This window comes from Lontra canadensis, unplaced genomic scaffold (genome assembly GCF_010015895.1).
Source record: "Lontra canadensis isolate GAN:19392208 unplaced genomic scaffold, GSC_riverotter_1.0 scaffold13, whole genome shotgun sequence".
NCBI classification, from domain to species: domain Eukaryota; kingdom Metazoa; phylum Chordata; class Mammalia; order Carnivora; family Mustelidae; genus Lontra; species Lontra canadensis.
Window position 1 is genome coordinate 23334853 of NW_022631007.1, and position 19346 is coordinate 23354198.

The window sequence follows — 19346 nt, forward strand, 5'->3', positions numbered from 1 at the left end:
GTACCCTGATGGGCAGGGAAGTTTGAAAACCACTGCTCTAGAAACCATAGTTTCTATGCCTGCCTAAGAAACAGGGATACTTGTGTACTTAGAAACAGAAGCAACCATTGTATTTAAAAAATGTATATAAGTTATTTTCTTGAGGAATTTAAGGTGATTTGATGTACCCATCAATCTTCAAGAAGGGCTATGAATAGGGGCACCTGGGTGGCTCAGTGGGTTAAGCGTTTGCCTTCAGCTCAGGTCATGATCCCAGGGTCCTGGGATCTACTCCTGAGACGTACTCCCTGCTCATTGGGGAGTCTGCTTCTACCTCTCCCTTTGCCATTCCTCCTGCTTGTGCTCTCTCTCTTTCTGTAAAATAAAATAAAATAAAATAAAAATAAAATCTTAAAAAATAAGGAGTATGAATTAAGGTGTAACTTGTTCTTTTTGTGGAGTGTACAGAATGGAAAATGAGTCAGGAAACATGTCTTTCAGTGGTGATTCTGCTACTTCCTAAATATATTGCATTAGCTGGGCTTCTTATGAAATTTAGTTCCTTATGTATAAAGTACAGATAGCAATGTAGTCCTTATGGGATTTGGAAAATTAAGCGGTATGTGCGAAGGTAATTCTTAAAGTTTTAAGCACTGTACAGATTTCAGGTGTAATTATTCACTGCTATCCATAGCCTATTTCTGGCCTTTCATGTGCATAGAGTATGATTTTTTTTTTAAAGATTTTATTTATTTATTTGACAGAGAGAGATCATAAGTAGACAGAGAGGCAGGCAGAGAGAGAGGAAGGGAAGCAGGCTCCCTGCTGAGCAGAGAGCCCGATGCGGGACTCGATCCCAGGATCCTGAGATCATGACCTGAGCCGAAGGCAGAGGCTTAACCCACTGAGCCACCCAGGCGTCCCTAGAGTATGATTTTTGAGATCATTTTACTGAATAACATATTTACTGTTAACCCATTCATGTTTTCGTTCATTAGAAAATCATTCATTCAAGTGTCGGTTAAGTGTTTTTCAGACACTTGTAAGTAGATACCTAGTTCTTATCTCAGTTGAATCACCATCCAATGCAGAAGAAAGACATGTGCGCATACACACACACATTTGTATTTTGGATGGCAGGGGTGAGAATCCAGAATATGCACAACTAAAATATGAACACGACAGATCAAGGAGGTCATTTTGGAGTCCTTTAAAGCCTAAACCCAAAAATTTCAACTTTAAGGTACCTTTCTAATGCCTCTTGGGCATTGGCATTGTGGTGCATGGAATGAGATACACTGTGATTAAGAAATGTTTTTATTGGGAGGTTATAAACTAATGGATAAATCATACTGTCTTCACTCAAATCTTTGCTCCACCACAAGTTAGCTGCACAGTCTTGGGCAGATTGTCGACTTCTGTGTTTTACTATCACCTGTAAAGTAAGCTAATAATGATACCTGCTTCTTGGAGCTGTTATGAGCTTTAAAGCAGTTATACCTTTAAATTTCTTTGAATGATGCCTGACACAGAGGGAATGGTAATAATTTACAAGTCATCGTAAGATTTCTTTGATGATCACTTACTGAAGAAGAATATTCTTTCTGACATTTTATGCATCAAAATGGTTAATTGGAAATCCTTTACTCTTATGGTAGGTGCTCGTCATTACTCCACCGGAGAAAAAAATTATTTCATCCATAAGTTTTAGGAGAAAGCAAAATACATTTATTTTAATTCAGTGTATCAATATTTTCTTCTTCTGCTTTCAGTCTCAAATCTAAAAATTGTTATTCATAAGACATTCTCATCCTCTGGGTAATACCATGTGGCAGTTTTAAAGAGAACATCTGTATACATAGAAAGTGCTGCTATAAAGCTTCATCAGTAGAAAAGATAGCAAACATGTAAGAAGCTTGGGACTGCAGCTAAGGCATGGGATTGTGTTCATTTGGTTTGACTGTTTATCATGAGTAGGACATGATTACAAGCTAAATTACACATTTCAGATGGATTGGTATTATAAATCCAGTGGTTATCTTGTTCTTTGATAAAAATCTTTATTTTATAGATTTCAGAGCCTGTGAAGTGGTTTATAAAATGTGGCTTCTTCCATGACTGAATGTATTTTATTGTAGAAATTACTCACACTAGTTTAAATGGGGAAACTTCTGGACATTTTTTAGACTGTGGTATTTTGCTTGTTTTTTGCAATAAGTACATTATTACTTTTTAGCATTCAGCTCTTGTTCTGAAGCCTGAATAATATGTATATTTGTAAATATATGAATATTATATTTATATTTGCATATTTATAAATATCTAAAATATATAAATTATGTATGTTATACATAAATTTTAAAGAGAGAGTCTTTTGATAGGAAATGCAGAATTTTCATTGCCCTCTAATTGTATTTTTTATCTTTAGAAAATGTGCTATGTTTTCTTTCTGGGCAAATACTATGACAGAATTGATCAAAACCAATGTAAACACCGTATTAAATTTACACACAAAAGAGGTCCATGAATTAATTTATATAAATCATTAAGATGACCATAAAATATATTGACAAATGAAAAATTCAGAATTCCTTCAGCCTGGCTTACCTTATTGAGAGTATATTTTTTAAGCAGACATACGAATTTATACAGAAATATAGAATTTTTCTCTTAGGATATAAAATGTGATTTGTATTTAGTTACTGTTGATATAGGAAACTGCTAATGTCCTTTAAAATAATCATGATATTGGAGATGAGGTTTACAATGCATATCTAATTCAAATACAGATTTTACTGCATTTTTCTTTTTGTTTCTGTATAATCTTTAAAACCAGCCAAAAGGTTGGCTAAGGTATGATGTTTTCAGCATCCCAAGGCTTTTATATTAAGTAACCGTGATTTGAGTCAGCCAAAAATCAGCTGCTAGTTTTTCCCCTTGATTTCTAAGAAACAAAGAGAAAAAGAAAGAAAATTGGAGAGATGAAACTATTTTGCCAGTTTAACAAGTTTAATTCTTTGAGTTAAATAGCATATTGATGAATTTTTCCCTTGGATTGTAAGCTTCTGTAAGACTCTAGGGAAAAGACCTGTGTATTTTCTTCTGTTCTGTACCTTGAACAGTCCGTAAAATATCTGGATGCTGCCTCCTCTGTGTTTTCATCAAGTTTCATGCCTTATAGTGTGGTTTAGAGTGAGTTTTTCTCATATCTGTATTTCTGACTAGTTTGTAAACCTCCTGACAATAAACAGTATGATTAATAACATTTGTTTCTTCCCATGGCATTGTATAAACCAGGTGTTTGGTAAATTTATTTTGTATTTTCATCCCTAATAATTAAAACTGGGATGTTTTATAATTGATTTATAAAAATCATAATACATGCTCTTCTTTCTACACAGTGACTGTAACTTACCCACTCTAAATATATCCACTCTGTGACTTGATGCAGCAAACTTACTGGCTGTATATCATAGCTCTTTAAATGAGAACAAGATCAGGATTTTGATGGGTGGGAAGAGCATTGGAGGAACTCAAGTTGAACTTGGCTTCTTTCAATGTCCATTATCATTTCACTTCTTTGGATCTGTTACCTTGCACATAAACTGTAAATGATGATGTTTGCCTTATTAATCACAGTTTTGTTTTTTTCCCAGCCACCTTAGAAGTATGTACTGAGGATCTGTTATGTGCTGCTCATGATTCTAAGTACTGAGAATTTAATCCCTGCTTTCAAAGAAAGATCTTATGACCAGTGGAATAGACAAACTAGCAAACTCTTACTACAGGGTAGTATGTTATGATAGTATCATTTGAGTGTTATTTCTTGGTCCTTAAATGTCACCTCCTCAGAAAGGCGATCCCTGAGCGCCCAGTCTAAAGCAGTCTCCCAGGCAATATCATAATCATTTTTAAAGTGCACAATACTCTATAAATCTTCCTAATTATCTATCTATATCTGTTTATTTGTCTATCAGTCTCTCAATAGATCATTCTACCAATCTGTCAATATCAAACCTATCAATAGAGATAGCTTTATCATGATTTGTTTTCTATTCTCCTCAAATGTAATGTTAGACCCATAGCAGCAGATACGATTTTATTTACTTTCTTTTGTTCCAATTTTATTAAGAAATAATTGACATATATCATGGTTTGAATTACATACATTGTGAAATGATTACCACAGTTGATTCAGCTAACATCTGTTTTCTCATGTAAATAGAATAAAAAGAACAGAAAAAAAAAAATTCTCCTTGTGATGACTACTCTTCGGATTTACTCTCTTAATAATTTTCTTATATATTATACAGCACTGTTAGTTATAGTTACAGAGTTGTACATTATACTCCTTATACTTATTTATCTTATAATGGCAAGTTTGTATCTTTTGACCACCTTCCTCCATTTCCCTCTCTGGCTACTCTCCTCTGCCTCTGCATCTAACAACAAGTCTCATCTCTTTTCCTATGAAGTTTTGTTTCATTTGTTTTGTTTTTTTAGATTTACATTTAACTTAGAAAACATACAACATTTGTCTTTCTCTGATTGACTTATTTCACTTAGCATAATGCCTTCTGGTTTTATCCATGTTGTCACAAATGGCAGGACACACTTGTTTTCTTTTTATAACTGAATGTAAATTTTGTTTAGTAATGATTTTGTTTCTTGTGCTTTAGATGTTATATCCAGAAATCCTTACCAAGACACATGCCAAGGAGCTCTATTCCTATGTTTTCTTCTAGGAATTTTATAATTTCAGGTTTTACAGTTAAATCTTTAATCCATTTGGAGTTAACTTTTGTGAATGATGTACAGTATGGGCCCAGTTTTATTTTTTCATATGTGAATATCCCGTTTATCCGAGCACCGTTTACTGAAGAGACTGTCTTTTCTCTGTTGGGTATCCTTGGCACGCTTGTTATATATTTGTTGCTTGGGATCTTGATTATGTTCTGTTGGCCTTTTTGTCCTTTTTTTAAGCCAGTACCATACCATTTTGATGATGATAGCTTTATAATATAGCTTGAAATCAGGAAGTATAATACCTCTTACTTTGTTATTCTTTTTCAGAATTCCTTTGGCTACTTGACTCTTGTAGCTCTACATAAAGTTTAGTTTTTTTCCTACTTTTATAAAAACTACTATTAGGGGGCACCTGGGTGGCTCAGTGGGTTAAGCCTCTGCCTTCGTCTCAGGTCATGATCTCAGGGTCCCGGAATCTAGCCCCACGTCAGGTTCTCTGCTCAGCAGGGAGCCTGCTTCCCCCTCTCTCTCTGCCTGCCTCTCTGCCTACTTGTGATCTCTCTCTCCGTCAAATAAATAAATAAAATCTAAAAAAAAAAAAACCCATTAATGGAATCTTGATAGGAATTCTGAGTTCTGTGGTCAGGCTCACTAAATGCCTGGGACTAGCCCGCTACTATATTTCAGCTATGGATTAGTATGGATTAATGTTCCTGCACTAGGAAGTCAGCAGGCTAGAGCCCACAGTCTGTGTTTATTGTTTCCAGGCTTGAATCAGGCTGAGTGTACACTGAATTCCTTGGTCGGTTGAGACCCTCAGTTTGCTCTGCACATGAGGGAAGCCAGAGGCTGTGCTCTCTGTTCAAGTGCCACAGTCACTAGGGCTGATGAATGTGCTTCCCAGTTTGCTGTGTGCTCTGGTTAGGATCTCTGGTTAGAATTGAGGCTTGCAGAAGGGAAGTGGTGGGGGGATGGGGTAACTGGGCGATGAGCATTAAGGAGGGCACTTGTGATGAACACTTGGTGTTATATGCAACTAATCATTGAACCCTACATAAAAAAATGAATGATGTACTGTACGTTGGCTAATTGAACTTAGTTTTTTTAAAAAAAAGAAAATGAATGAAGGCTATGTTCAGCAATAGTGGGACGACAAATTAGATTGTCTGCCTGGTTGCAGTGGGGGAAGCAGCTCTAAAGCCAATGAAGCTTTGTTGTCTTAACAGGACCACTGGCTTTGTCCTGCAAACTGTTGGCTCTGCCTGTCCTTGTCTCTGCTAAAGTGCTAATGGGCAACTCTGCTTTGGTGTTTTCACCGTTCCTTCTGGTCAGATGGGGCTGGAAGCCACATTGTAATTTACCTGGAAGCCGGATTGTAACTTATGTCCCAGCCCCATTGCTTCTGTGGGAAAGGGAGGGGCTGCTGCATGCTACTCTCAGTTTCCCAAATGGGCTCTCTGTTTGGGAGGGCCTGGCAGCTACTCTCAGCCTTAGGATGAATTAATCTGCCTGACTGTGCATGTCATGACAAGCCCTCATGCTGGGTATTAGTTTTGCTGTGCAGGTGATCAGCTCTGGCTGTCCACCTCTCAGCTTGAACGCCACTCGGTAGCATAGCTTCCAGAAGTTGTTGCCAACCTTTTGGTTCACATAGATGAGAAGACTCTCTCCACTCTCTAAGGGGCTGTGATTTAGCACCTTGCCTGGGCCCTGGCAAACTGGGCTTTAAGTCAGGCAAAACTCATCATGTGAGGATCCTCGAGATCTGCATCCCTCCAAATCCCCAGCTCAGAGTGCATCTCATCCTGGTACCTCAGGTGAGCAAATCTGCTGGTTGGGCATTGCAGGTATGAACTTGGTTTGCCAAGGTCCATGTGCTGTTTGTTGCAAGTCCTTCCCTCATTCTCCATCACAGTCAGATTTCCAGTGCTGAGCTCCACAGATTACCCTGCAAGATCCTCATGGTTCAAGATCGGTGTGGGACATTCCACAGTGTGACCCACATTCTGGAGGAGGTTGGCTGTCCCTTCTGGGTTATCTGGAGGAACCAGAGGCTCACCTCTACTTGTGGTGCTGTGCTAGCCTGAGGGAGGGACAGTGTGGTCAGTGTGTAGCCCCTTCTCTTACCCTTTTAATGCAGTCTGTCCCGGTCTCTCGGGTGTACAGGGATGCTTCAGTTCCAGCCCCACATTCTGTGATTCCCTAAGTGGTGTCCTGTTCTTGAGTAGATGTTAGTTGTTCTTTATTTTTGATGGGGCACAGCATCAGGATTAACCTATGCCACTGTCTTGGTGATGTCACCCCCTTTATTCACTTCTTTCCCTCACCTCTTAGAATTATGCCTCATGTGCATAAGGCTTCCATTGAATATTTATTAAATAAATGAGTGAAAGGATATTTAAAAATACTTGGGCCATGGTAGTACTGATAAGAAGACTTCATGAATTTCGTAGGTGTTTATTATGTGTCCACTGTGTTCCAGAGGCATAGCACTTGCTCCTGCGAATGCTTAATCTTAGTTGGGCGGAGAGACAGACATCAACCAATTATGTAATTACAAACAGTTGTAAGTACTATGAGGGAACAATCTAGGGAGAAGTGTGTCTGTCTAACAAAATTTTTAACCTAATATGAAAGTTCATAAACCTTTGAGGATGCTGCATTTGGGTTAATATCTGAATGATTTGAGTTAATTGTGCAAAATCAGGCACTAAGATGTGCAAAAGCACCATGACGGTGGCAGCCAGGCTCTTGTGGGTAAATGGAGGACAGTGTGGATGAACTCTGGGGAGTACCTGGGATGGTGGGAGAGATGTGACTGAGATACTGACCTCAGAACTTGTACAGCGTTGAGTTATGCTCTGTGTTGATTGTTGACATCAGAAAACAAATTGAATTTAGAGGGAATAGTGTGAGCAAAGGGAGAAGACAAAAAAGAGTCAGTGACACAGTGCCCCTGTCCTGGGATATTACTGCCCTATCCTGAAATACCAGCCTTTCCTAAATCTCTCCTCACACTTTTACTGTAAAGATGTGAAATGTTACATGCACACAAGTGAGGTATCTAGGAAATAGTTGTCAACAGTGACAGGACATACAGGTTGTTAAGAAAATAAAAAGCTGTCTGTCCAGCTGGAGCAAACTGAATTGAAAACCATGTATGAAGTGTGAATAATAGAGAATCGAGAATTTAAATACATGAATAATTAAGTAAAAATATTTATTGAATGCCTGCTTTGCATAAAAGAAATAGAAAGTCTAGTCCTACTTTCAAAAAATCAGCTGAGAATTAAAATTTATGTATGTGAAAAGTATCAAAGCAAATATATGGCTGACACATATTTTAAAAGAGAAGTGATGAGCAAGGTCTGGGCTTGGTTAAAGATATAGGGTTCTATAGGGGATTAGATTTTAATTAAATTTTGAAAACAGAAGTAGATGTATATTAATAAGTAAATGGAGAGAATGGGAAAGATGTTAATAACAAAGGCACAAAGTCTAAGTCATAAAGTAAGAATTAATAAAATTTGTGAAGTTAACATACAAACTGGTTTTATGAAAAGACTGAATTCAAGAGTATAAAAACTAAGTCTGTAATTGAAAGCTACCTTGACAAAATCATTTTAGTGAAGTAGATATTGGACTCTGTCTTAAAAAGGGAAAAATAATTCAACATCTAGTTAATATTCTAGAGAAACTGCCTAATCATTCATGTACAAGTATTTGGATGATTTTTAAGTGTAATATAAGTTGATACCTCTTAAAAATATTGCCTTAAATGATACTTTTTTCTATTTTTGAAGCATCTTACTTGTTTTATTGACTTGTTTCCTAACATTCTACATTTTCATTTTCAAATAATATTAAGGATGAGTAATATTTTTATCAAATTTATTTATTTACTTGTTTATTTATTTGGCTGATTAATTGAGGGAGAGGGAGAACCCAGGGGGAGGGGCAGAGGGAGAGGAACAAGAAGATTCTGTGCTGAGCACAGAGCCCAACATGGATCTTGATCCTGTGACTCTGAGATCACAACCTGAGCTGAAATCAAGAGTCGAATGCCTAACCAACTGAGCCACCCAGGCACTCCAGTAATAATTTTTGATAAAACATATTCAAAGACTCTGTCAAAGGCTTTGAAAATAGCAAAATACTGCTTTTCTTTCAGGTGAATTGATTACAAACTTGTTATTCACTAATAAAATGGATATTATTTTGCAGAGTATCAATTTCCCATCTCATATAATGGTAATATATTTTCTTGTGTTCTAGGATTTCACTTTGTGTTAGAATTAGAATTTTAATTTTAATTCACAAAGTGAAGTCCTAGAACATGTAGTAACCCATTGATTTTACTTAAAATATTATTTTTATATTGTTACTAACATATTTCCACTTATTTTTTCTAAGATTTATTTGCTCATTTTAGAGAGGGAGAGCATGAGTGGGGCCTAGGGGGAGAGAGAGGGAATCCTCAAGCAGACTCCCCTCTGAGTGCAGAGCCTTGCACAGGACTCGATCTCACAATCCTGAGATTATGACTTGAGCTGAAATCAAGTCGGACACTCAACCAGCTGAGCCACCCAGACACTCCACTTCTACTTCTTTTTCATATAAATCACAAGATACTAAGGCTTACCATCTTATTAAGGCTCAGAAGTTAAGTAATGCTTTAGGTTTAAAGTAAAATGTCAAGGGGCACCTGGGTGGCTCAGTTGGTTAAGCAGCTGCCTTAGGCTCAGGTCATGATCCTGGAGACCCTGGATCAAGTCCCACATCGGGCTCCGTGCTCGGCTGGGAGTCTGCTTCTCCCTCTGACCCCTCCCTTCTCATTCTCTCTCTATCTCTCTCTCAAATATATAAATAAAATCTTAAAAAAAGAATTGTACTTGCATCTATAAAAATATTGTGTGACTTCTTTTTTAAATGTTTTTAACTAACATGTTACTATACATGTAGTAGATAGTTCTTGTGTGTTCAATCACTTATCATGCATCTACTTAAAATGTGGAATAATTACTCTGAGAGGGCATAAATGAATGTGAAATAATTATTCTGGGAATGCATAAAAAATGCATGATCCAAACCAAACTGTTCATAGGCTACTTGCAAGAAGAATGTGTGAGGGCTATATTATAACATTATCAGTGTCAAAACAGAGTTTGTACAAAATACTCTAGAATTGTGAGGAAGACATGACCAAGTCTGCCTGGTGAAGTCAGGGAGACTTCTTCAAATAGGTGCATTTGAACTGCATTAAATTCTGTATCAGAATTTATCTGAACGGAAATGGAAGAAAGGACATTTCAGATAGAGAGCTACTTTATGCAGAGGCTCAGAGATATTCATCATCAGTCATGTGATATGGTGCTATTACTGGCTTGGGGATTTGAGGGGGATTTGAGAGGGATAGAGGCTGACCACCAGTCCAGGTGCTAGATCAAGACGGGCCTCAGTTGCCCTGCTGTAGAGCTAGAGTTTGGTTCACTGAAAAACAGAGAGTGACAAGAAAGATAAGTTAGGACCCTGTGCAGTAGGCTAGGTGGGAGATGATGCATACAGGGTAAAAGAAGTTTGACGAGATGTTAGAGGCTTCTAAGAGGTCAGTTCTGTACAGTTCTAGTAAATGATTAGATGGGGAGGTGGGTGAAGAGGAAGGGGAATAAAGGATGATTCTCAGGTCTGTCTTGGCTGAGTATTTAAGGGAACTCTGGGGCTGGAGCAGCTTTTTGGAGGAGATAAAGAATTCAGTGCTAGTTATGGTTAATGCGAAGTAACTGGGGGAGGTAACAGGGTAAGATATCCAGAGGATAGATGGATATCAGGTCTAGCTTCCATTTGGAAGCCATCACTTGGAACAGATAGGATATTAGGTGAGCCTCAGAAAATGAAGTGTCTAGTACAGGGGAGAAGAGAAGACATTCTGGCCTGACTGGTGACCTGTTCTTAGAATAATGAGGAGACAGATATTATTAAATTCAGGGTGTGCTGGAGTAGTGTGTAATAAGGATGGATCATGGAACTGTAGGGTGAAACCAAATTATGGGGGGAAGCAGTAGAATAATTAAGAGCTGATGTGCCTTTTAATTGAAAGGTCTTTTAGAAAAGGGGAATGACATCACATGATGAAAAAGCTGTTTTAAGTACCACTAATCAGGTAGAGGTTGAATGGGGAGACATTATTATAGTCAAACCCACGTGAGTACTGGTTCCTGTGGTTAGAAGAGATAGGAGGGAGGAACATAATAGCCATGATATAGGAGACTAAAAATGAGTGAAATGGAAATTTATGTTCGGATGATTAATAGTTGTATTAGTGATTTGCTTACACTTAACAAATGTTTTTTGCTGTTACCATGTTGCTTCTTATCTTTTTTCTGCTTAGCTGTGTTTTCCAAGAAATTATTCCTCTGTGATCCCTGTTTCAGTCCATTTGGTCTTTTCCTTCTGTTCTGCTTGACTCTCATCTTTTTCTCTTTGTTTTTGCTGACCTGCTGAGTAGGCAGACAGCTCTGAAGGCAAGTTGTGTTGCTTCATGAGTGGAGGGGAGAAAAACATGTTCTGCAGTTACGATCTGCTTTCTTGGCAGGCAGAGAGAAGCAGGCTTTAAATTGTAGTGAAAACAACCACCTTAACTTCAAGGTAGCCTTTCTGATGTTACTGTGACTTTAAAACCAAAGACAGCAAAAAAGCAATAACGAACAGAAAAGAAACCTAAGTAAAAGCAAGGGAACTGTAGATTGCATTTATCTCTTTCTCTCACCGATAAAGAACGATCTGTACGCTTTGACTGACATGCATTCTGGCCATCAAAGTTACTTACTGATGTGTTTGTATGTTTTCTTGTCTGTCTTGTAAATGGGAAAATATTGAAGGACTATGAATGAGATGGTGATTGCCAAGCACTTACCTTCGCTTGTAGACACAGCAGATTTCAAGTTGGGTCTGTCAGGGTGTTTGTCTTTACATTTAGCAACTGTGGTGCTGTCTTGGACTGACACCATTCTATTTATTCTCGTAATTATTTTATAGATTTAAAAAAATCTAAAAAACTATTAAAAGTAATCCTCCATGGAGGAGTTCTTGACAGGTTAAACCCATGTCTTCTTAGGAACTGTCTTTGCCCTATGTTTGGTGGAATTAAGTACTCTCAAATTTTAATGTTGTAGTCTTAATACCCGATCCCTCAGAATATATGGTATTTGCAAATACAGTCTTTAAAGGGGTGATTAATTTAAAATAAAGCCACAAAGGTGGGGCCATACTCCACTATGACTGGTGTCTTACAAGAAGCAGAAGAGACAGCAGGGTTACAAACATAGAGGAAGGGCCATCTGAGGACACAGGGAGAGGCAGCCATTGGCAAACAAAGAAGAGGGGCCTCAGAAAAAGCCAGATCTGTCCACACCTGGCACTTGGACCTCTAGCTTCCAGAACTGTAAGAAATACTTTACTATTACTTAAGCCACCCAGTCTATTGTATTTTGTTATGGCAGTTGTAACAAATTAATACACCATACTTTCTAGTTACTAAGTTTGTATTTTCCCTGAGTGAATTTTTGGTAGCATATAACTTATCTCTGCTGTAGTTGAAAGTACGAGGCGTCCTGATGAATCAGTGAATCTCTTACTCTAACTTGCTTTTATACTTGTAATATTATACCAAGGCTAAGTGCTTTCTGTTCTCATTTTCTTGTTAGTGTGATATGTTTCACTTAGTTGCATTTTTCATTTTTCTAGACATTTTGAGTACATTTGCTAAAGCTGAAATGAGAATCTCAATAAATTAATAAATAATGATTTAGTGACATCTGCTGTGCGCTTGAACTTTTATTATTGGTCTTCAAGAATGAAATTTTGCGGTGTAGAGTAATACATCAGGGAATTTTATAGATCTTATTAAATACAATTTTTAAAAATCTATATCAGAAAGCAGGTTCTCTGATCACCGTGAAGATAATATAGTGATGTAGTCAAGAGTCTGTGACCTGGAGTTAGCACACTGTGGTTGAAATCCTGGCTCAGCCTCTTGGAAGCTGGGTAGCATTGAGCAAGATAATTAATTAAATTAAAGTCTCATTTGTTCATCCATAGGATAGTGATAGCAGTAGTAGTGCCCAAATTACAGGACTCTGATTAATGCTGAGTAAGCTAGTTAATAAAGCAAGCACCTGGTTCATGGTAAATACTCCCGACATCTGTGCCATTAATAATAATAATAATAATAATAATAATATAACAATTATTATTATTATTTTCTGAATCTTACTGCTTACTAATCTGAAAAATCACTTTGCATTAATACTGTTCATATTAGAACCTTGTTTAGATACTCATTTTAATTAGGGTTTCTCACCCTTGGCTCTATTGACATTTCGGGCTGGAAAATTTTATTTATTTATTTATTTATTTATTTATATCTTATTTATTTATTTTTGACACAGAGAGAGGGAGAGAGCATGAGCGGGGGGACTGCCGAGCAGGAAGCCCGATGTGGGGCTCCATCCCAGAACCCTGGGGTCATGACCTGAGCAGAAGGTAGCCGTTTAACCTACCGAGCCACCCAGATGCCCCAAGGGCCAGATAATTCTTTGTTGTATGAACTGTCCTGTGCATGCAATATGTTTAGTAACATGGGGGAAATCGGAGGGGGAGATGAGCCATGAGAGACAGTGGACTCTAAGAAACAAGCTGAGGGTTTTGGACGGGAGGAGAGTGGGAGGTTTGGGTGAGCCTGGTGATGGGTATTAAGGAGGGCACATATTGCATGGAGCACTGTGTGTGGTGCACAAACAGTGAATCTTGGAACACTGAAAAAAAATAAAATTAAAAATGTAATTAAAACAGATCACCTGAAATATAATACATAATTTATTATGGCATAAGGCAAAAACATCTTGGTATATCTTTTTTTCTAAAATAATGTGTAGAATGGAAAAATATACTTGCCTTAAAAAATTGATCACATACATTTTCATGAAGATTTGCATTTGGATGAAACAAGTTACACCTACATTTGATCAGAACTAACTCAAATATCATCAGCAATGGAAGCAATTACTGCCTGATATTTTTCGTGTACTATAGAGCACTTTGACTAACGTAGCTTTGGGGACAGGAGAGAGAAATTTAACTATTCATCAAAGAGTGCTGCTATATTTCATTGTTAAATGTGTAGAAAGATGAAGTGTGGGGGGGAATTTTAAAAGTACCATAGAGGCACTATTTTGCTAGAGAAATAAAATACATGGCAGTCAAATGTATACCATCCTTCTAAATTACAGTATAAGTGGAAATTATTGTGGCTCAAAAACCCAATAGAAAGTTAAAAAAAAAAAAAGTTCAGTGTATATGTGGGTATTCCAAAGTATAATGATAGATCAGATCTTGTGCTGGCATCTGTTTAGGATCAGTCAAAATGATTAGCACCTGTTAGTTACGGTCTATTATTCCTTTGCTGCTTAAAAATTGGGGTGTATTGGGGCGCCTGGGTGGCTCAGTGGGTTAAAGCCTCTGCCTTCGGTTCAGGTCATGATCCCAGGGTCCTGGGATCGAGCCCCGCATCGGGCTCTCTGCTCAGCGGGGAGCCTGCTTCCACCTCTCTCTCTCTGCCTGCCTCTCAGCCTACTTGTGATCTCTGTTTGTCAAATAAATAAATAAAATCTTTAAAAAAAATTGGGGTGTATCATTACTGATATACTAGTCTGTAAAATAGGCGTGTGTGTGTGTGTGTGTGTGTATCAAATTATACCACAGTGTAAAAGTCAAGAGCTATAGTACCAAATGGATCCAGAATTCAAGTTTTACCAAATATAGGGAGAGAAGATTATCTTCCTTTTTTTTTTAAAGTTTATTTATTTGTTTGTTTATTTATTTGAGAGAGAGACAGAGTGAGAGATAGCATGAGAGGGGAGAAGGTCAGAGGGAGAAGTTGACTCCCCATGGAACTGGGAGCCCGATGCTGGACTCAATCCCAGGACTCCAGGATCATGACCGGAGCTGAAGGCAGTCGCCTAACCAACTGAGCCACCCAGGCACCCAATGATTATTTTTCTTATGAAAAAAATTACAATTTTAGTAACTTTTAGAGCCTAATGGAGTTTTTCAAATGTTTACTAGTTATGGTAGCAGGTTTTTGTGTGAAGAAATTACATAATCTTTTATGGGCAAGGTGACAAGCCAGAAAAGAATGGCTTACTTCTTTATTGGTTAATGTGTAAGAAAAAGTTTTCCTTTGTTGCCACTTTGCGGATGGTATCCCAGAGTTTTTTCATAGGATATTTTAAACTACCTCTTTTGTTTGCTTTTTGTTGGATACCATTTCTCTTTGAACAATACCTGTAAGCCTTTCTAAAATAATAATATAATTCTATGTAAATATGTACTTTCCTTCCTCAGTTAAGTGTTTATTATCGACTTGGGTAATTTTCTGTCAACATGTTATTTTAAATATGCTACCTAAAAATTAATGCAAAATTTTTGTCAACCCCAATCTCTTTTTCCTTTAATTCTTTTTGTCTTACAGAATCAAAATTGAAATCAAGAGTAGAAAGAGAAATAAGGGTTTTTAGATGTGATAATAATTAACAGTTGCATAATTTTACTATAATGATTTTTTAAAAATTAAAATAGTAGGGTGATACAGATGTCGTGGGGAAAAGTGAGCCTTTGGGTGGACAAGGGCTTGGTAGGTGGAGCAGTGAGTGGCAGAAGTGGTACTAATCCTAGTTCCTTTGGCTCCAGGGCCAGTGCTCTGTGCTTAGTCAGTGTCTGCTGGATCAACTTTTCTCACATCTGTTGCTGAGGAAATGAATAGGTGACTATTGCAATGTGCAGTTCCCTTGATGGAGTCTTTCAAAGACTGATGAAGACAACCAAAAGGTTTTGGAGAATGATGAAACTCTGCTCCCCATTTTTTTTTTTTTAGAAAGCCTTGAGGATCTCTCCTCTGATGCTGAAAAATACTGCAGCCAACTTAGGAGGGCAATAGTATGGAAATATGAATCTACATTTTAATAGCAAAGTATAAGATATGTTGAGGTGCTCAAAGAGGGAGTATGTGAATAGATTGCTGCTTCCTTTTTGAAGCTACATAATATCATAATATGATATTCATAATATCATAATGTGTATATATAGATACACATATATACATACATACATATGTGTGTATATATACACACATGCACATAAACACATAAGTATAGATAAACTACACATGCATATGACATGTATGATATGATAATCATATATGTGACAAATATAGTTTATATATAGATACATAGTTTATATACTGCATATATAGTAGAGAGGAAAGTTAATTATGTTAAAATAGTGAAATATTCTAATACTTAATATTTTTGTTATTGTTTTTTCCTACAAACTCATCATCTTTAAAATAATTAATATTACTTTCAGAAATACTGTCTTTATATTGCACTGTACTAGAAAGTAACAATATATTGTAGAAAAAATTAAAAGAAATCACATGTAACTTGTTTCAGTAACCAAAGCTGAGTATTTTATGTCTGTTTTCTGCCACAGACACAATATTTGACCCCTGATCCAAGGACATAGGGTATTATAAACTCCGGAATAGAATATCCTCACGGAAACTTGGGGAGCATTGTGTCAGACTGAGGAGTGATGCTCAGATAAGAGCCAACAGTAGTTCTAACTCTCAGTAACAATATCTCTTCTATCATCTCATGAATCAGACATTGTCTGAGTGGAAATCAGAAGATAATGCCAAGGAGACATCAAATGTGCAGAATGTTCTATCCTGTAGGGTAAAACTTGTTAAATTTCACCCTGGTTTAAATCTCAATTACTGAAAGAAGCAAATGGTGAAAAATTACCTCATTCCTTCTGGAAGCTGAAGCTTTTAAACAATTAATTAAAAATAAGGGTTCAAATCAAGTCAGAGATTCTATTTCATTAAGCTTTTTCCGTTTAAACAATATACATACTCATTAATACAGGTATCATTGGATGGATGGATGTCATTAGGTGTATAGATACAAGAATTTTTCCTTTCTAGATCAACGTATCATAAATTCTACTCCAACATAAGAATTCTGTGCTGCTTATATGTAGACCATGTAATTCTTATTCAATGTACTGAATCTTACTCAGTAAGCATCTTATTCAGTATATTGTCCTAATCTATGTTTAAACTTCCAAAGACCTATTTAGAAATTATTTTCATTTATAAAACACTATGTATTTTTCAGTATTCATGCTTTTTAGCAAAATCAAAGTTAGGATGTAAAAGAAAGTTGTTTGAATATTGTTTTTAACCTGTTCTCATGTTTATTCTAATACCTGGCTGCTTAAAAATCTTCATTAATAATTAATTATATAATTATTTATTAATATTATATAATATTAATATATAATCATATTACAATTATATAATATATAATTATATATTAATATATAATTATAGATAATTAAATAAATAATGATTAATTAATAATACTTAAATGAAGCCCAAATAAAAGCCAGATTCCTAAGCCTCAAGACTTTAAGGTCCATAAGGGCAGACAACTTGCATGTCTTCTCTGTGGCTGATACGGTCAGTACTTGCTGTTTTGCTTGTCTTTGAGGAGGCACACAGGAAATATCTGTAAAAGGATAAATACTGCAACAAAACTCTGAATTATCTGAGCTCAGTCTGCTTTACCGAGGTTATCTCCATAATTGATCTTCACATATTCTGTGTTTTAACGAATGAGCTATTTTTTTCCCTGTTCCCTACATATGCCCCCACTTTCTTCATGTATTTTATGTGCTGCTTCTCCTTAAAATGGCTTGCCCTCATATTGGCAGGCTCCATTTTTCCTATCATTCTAAAAACCAGCAGTTCACGTGTACTCTGCTCCTAGGGTTTTTCTAATCTTTTCATTTAGAATTTTTTTTTTTTTTTGGTTTTCTAAAAATTCCCTTAGCACTTTATTTGCATTTCTTTTACTAAATTTCTTTCTTTTTCCTCTTGAAACATGGTTACTGAATATATCTTTTTCTCCCTTCTTGTGGAGAGTGAGTGTAAGAGCTACAGAGGGTCCTAATGCCTCTTTCTTTTAAAGCATCCAGCACAGAACCTTTGATGTGCTGCTGTTGTTCATTAAATGGCTGTTGAGTGAATGGACACATGGCTTCTTTGTTCACACTTAACTACAGGATTGATTCTTTTGGTTATCACTTTTCCCCATAGGTATCTTCAAAATTCCCCACAGCTGTTGTGACTGGGTAGGAATCCAACAGAACTTGGCTCCTAAAGATACCTGAAGAATAACTTTTGGTTCCAGGTATATAACTAGATCGAATTTGAGTTAGGAGAAAAAAATCTTAACTTCTGTGACTGGCTTCTCTAAAAAGTGGTTGAATACATTTGCCTCAGAACTGATGATTCAAAAAAATCCCAGTATCATATGCAAAAGCATGTAATATGGTACATGGAATAGTAGGTGCTCAATAATTACTCCTGTTTTCCATTTCCTAGTATTATGCCCTTTCACTTTCCTCTTTTCTTTCCTTTTCCTTCTTGTCTTCCCTTTCAAAAATGGTAATTTTCTTAAATAAATCTTAATTCCTTTTAAACTTTCAAGCCCTTTTGAAACTTCTATGATCTGAATTTCATATCAGTTTACCCTTTTCCTTTTAGGGTGGTTGATTTCCCATATGCAAAAACTGGAAGAAAAAATCCGTTTGTTTTGAAAAGCAGAAGACTAACAATAGTGCCTTAAGCTCCTAGGAGGAAATGTATAAATAAAAACTTAAATATAAATAAAAATAATGAATAAAAAATATTATTGTTGGCAGTATCTAGATATGCTGCTAGCAATTATTTCTTACATCCTTTTCAGAATGAAGTGCATAGAGAGGCCAGGTATGGACACACATACATGGTTAATTGATTTTCAAAAAAGATGCAAAAGCAATTCATGGAGAAAGGATAGCCTTTTTAAAAAATGGTTTTAGAACAATTGGATATCCATATGCAGAATAAATGAGGATTGATACATACTTTGCACTGTAGACAAAAATTAACTACAAAATGGTTCACAGATCATCTGTCTATAAAATTTAAAACCCTGAGACTTAGAGAAGAAAACATAGTGGAAATTTTTGTAACCTTGAATTAAGCAGGGGTTTCCTAAATACAACTCCAAAGCACTAAAAATACTGATAAATTGACTTTTATCAAAATAAAAAAAACCCATCTGCTCTTCAAAAGACATTGTTAAGAATGAAAATACAATCAGCCGACTTGTGGAAAGAAATTGAGAGAAAATAATTCCAAATCATATACCTGATGAGGTTCTTTTATTCAGATTACATAAAGATATCTTTATAATAATAAAAAAAAAAACCCAACAACCCAATTATAAAAAGGACAAACTATTTGAACAGATATTCAGCAAGGAAGATATACAGCACATAAGCATATTAAAACATGCTTGACATCTTTGGCCATTAAGGGAATGCAAATTAAAACCATAATGTGACACCACTATATTCCTGCTAAAATGGTTAAGAACTGGGGCACCTGGGTGGCTCAGTAGGTCAAGTATCTGCCTCTTGATCTTAGCTCAGGTTTTATTTTTTATTTATTT

The 19346-nt window shown here is 36.3% G+C and overlaps 1 protein-coding gene and 1 long non-coding RNA gene across 2 annotated transcripts in view; one reads left to right on the forward strand and one right to left on the reverse strand.

Annotated features, from left to right (window-relative positions):
- Positions 1-19346, forward strand: part of GALNT13 (polypeptide N-acetylgalactosaminyltransferase 13) — a 539666-nt gene that overhangs the window by 146287 nt on the left and 374033 nt on the right. The gene's annotated exons all lie outside the window — the stretch shown is intronic.
- LOC116867874 lies at positions 870-15210 on the reverse strand. The gene is made up of 3 exons (XR_004382675.1): positions 15146-15210; positions 8762-8764; positions 870-902 (listed from the first exon to the last, which is right to left on the reverse strand). It is a non-coding gene; the product is annotated as an uncharacterized LOC116867874 (long non-coding RNA).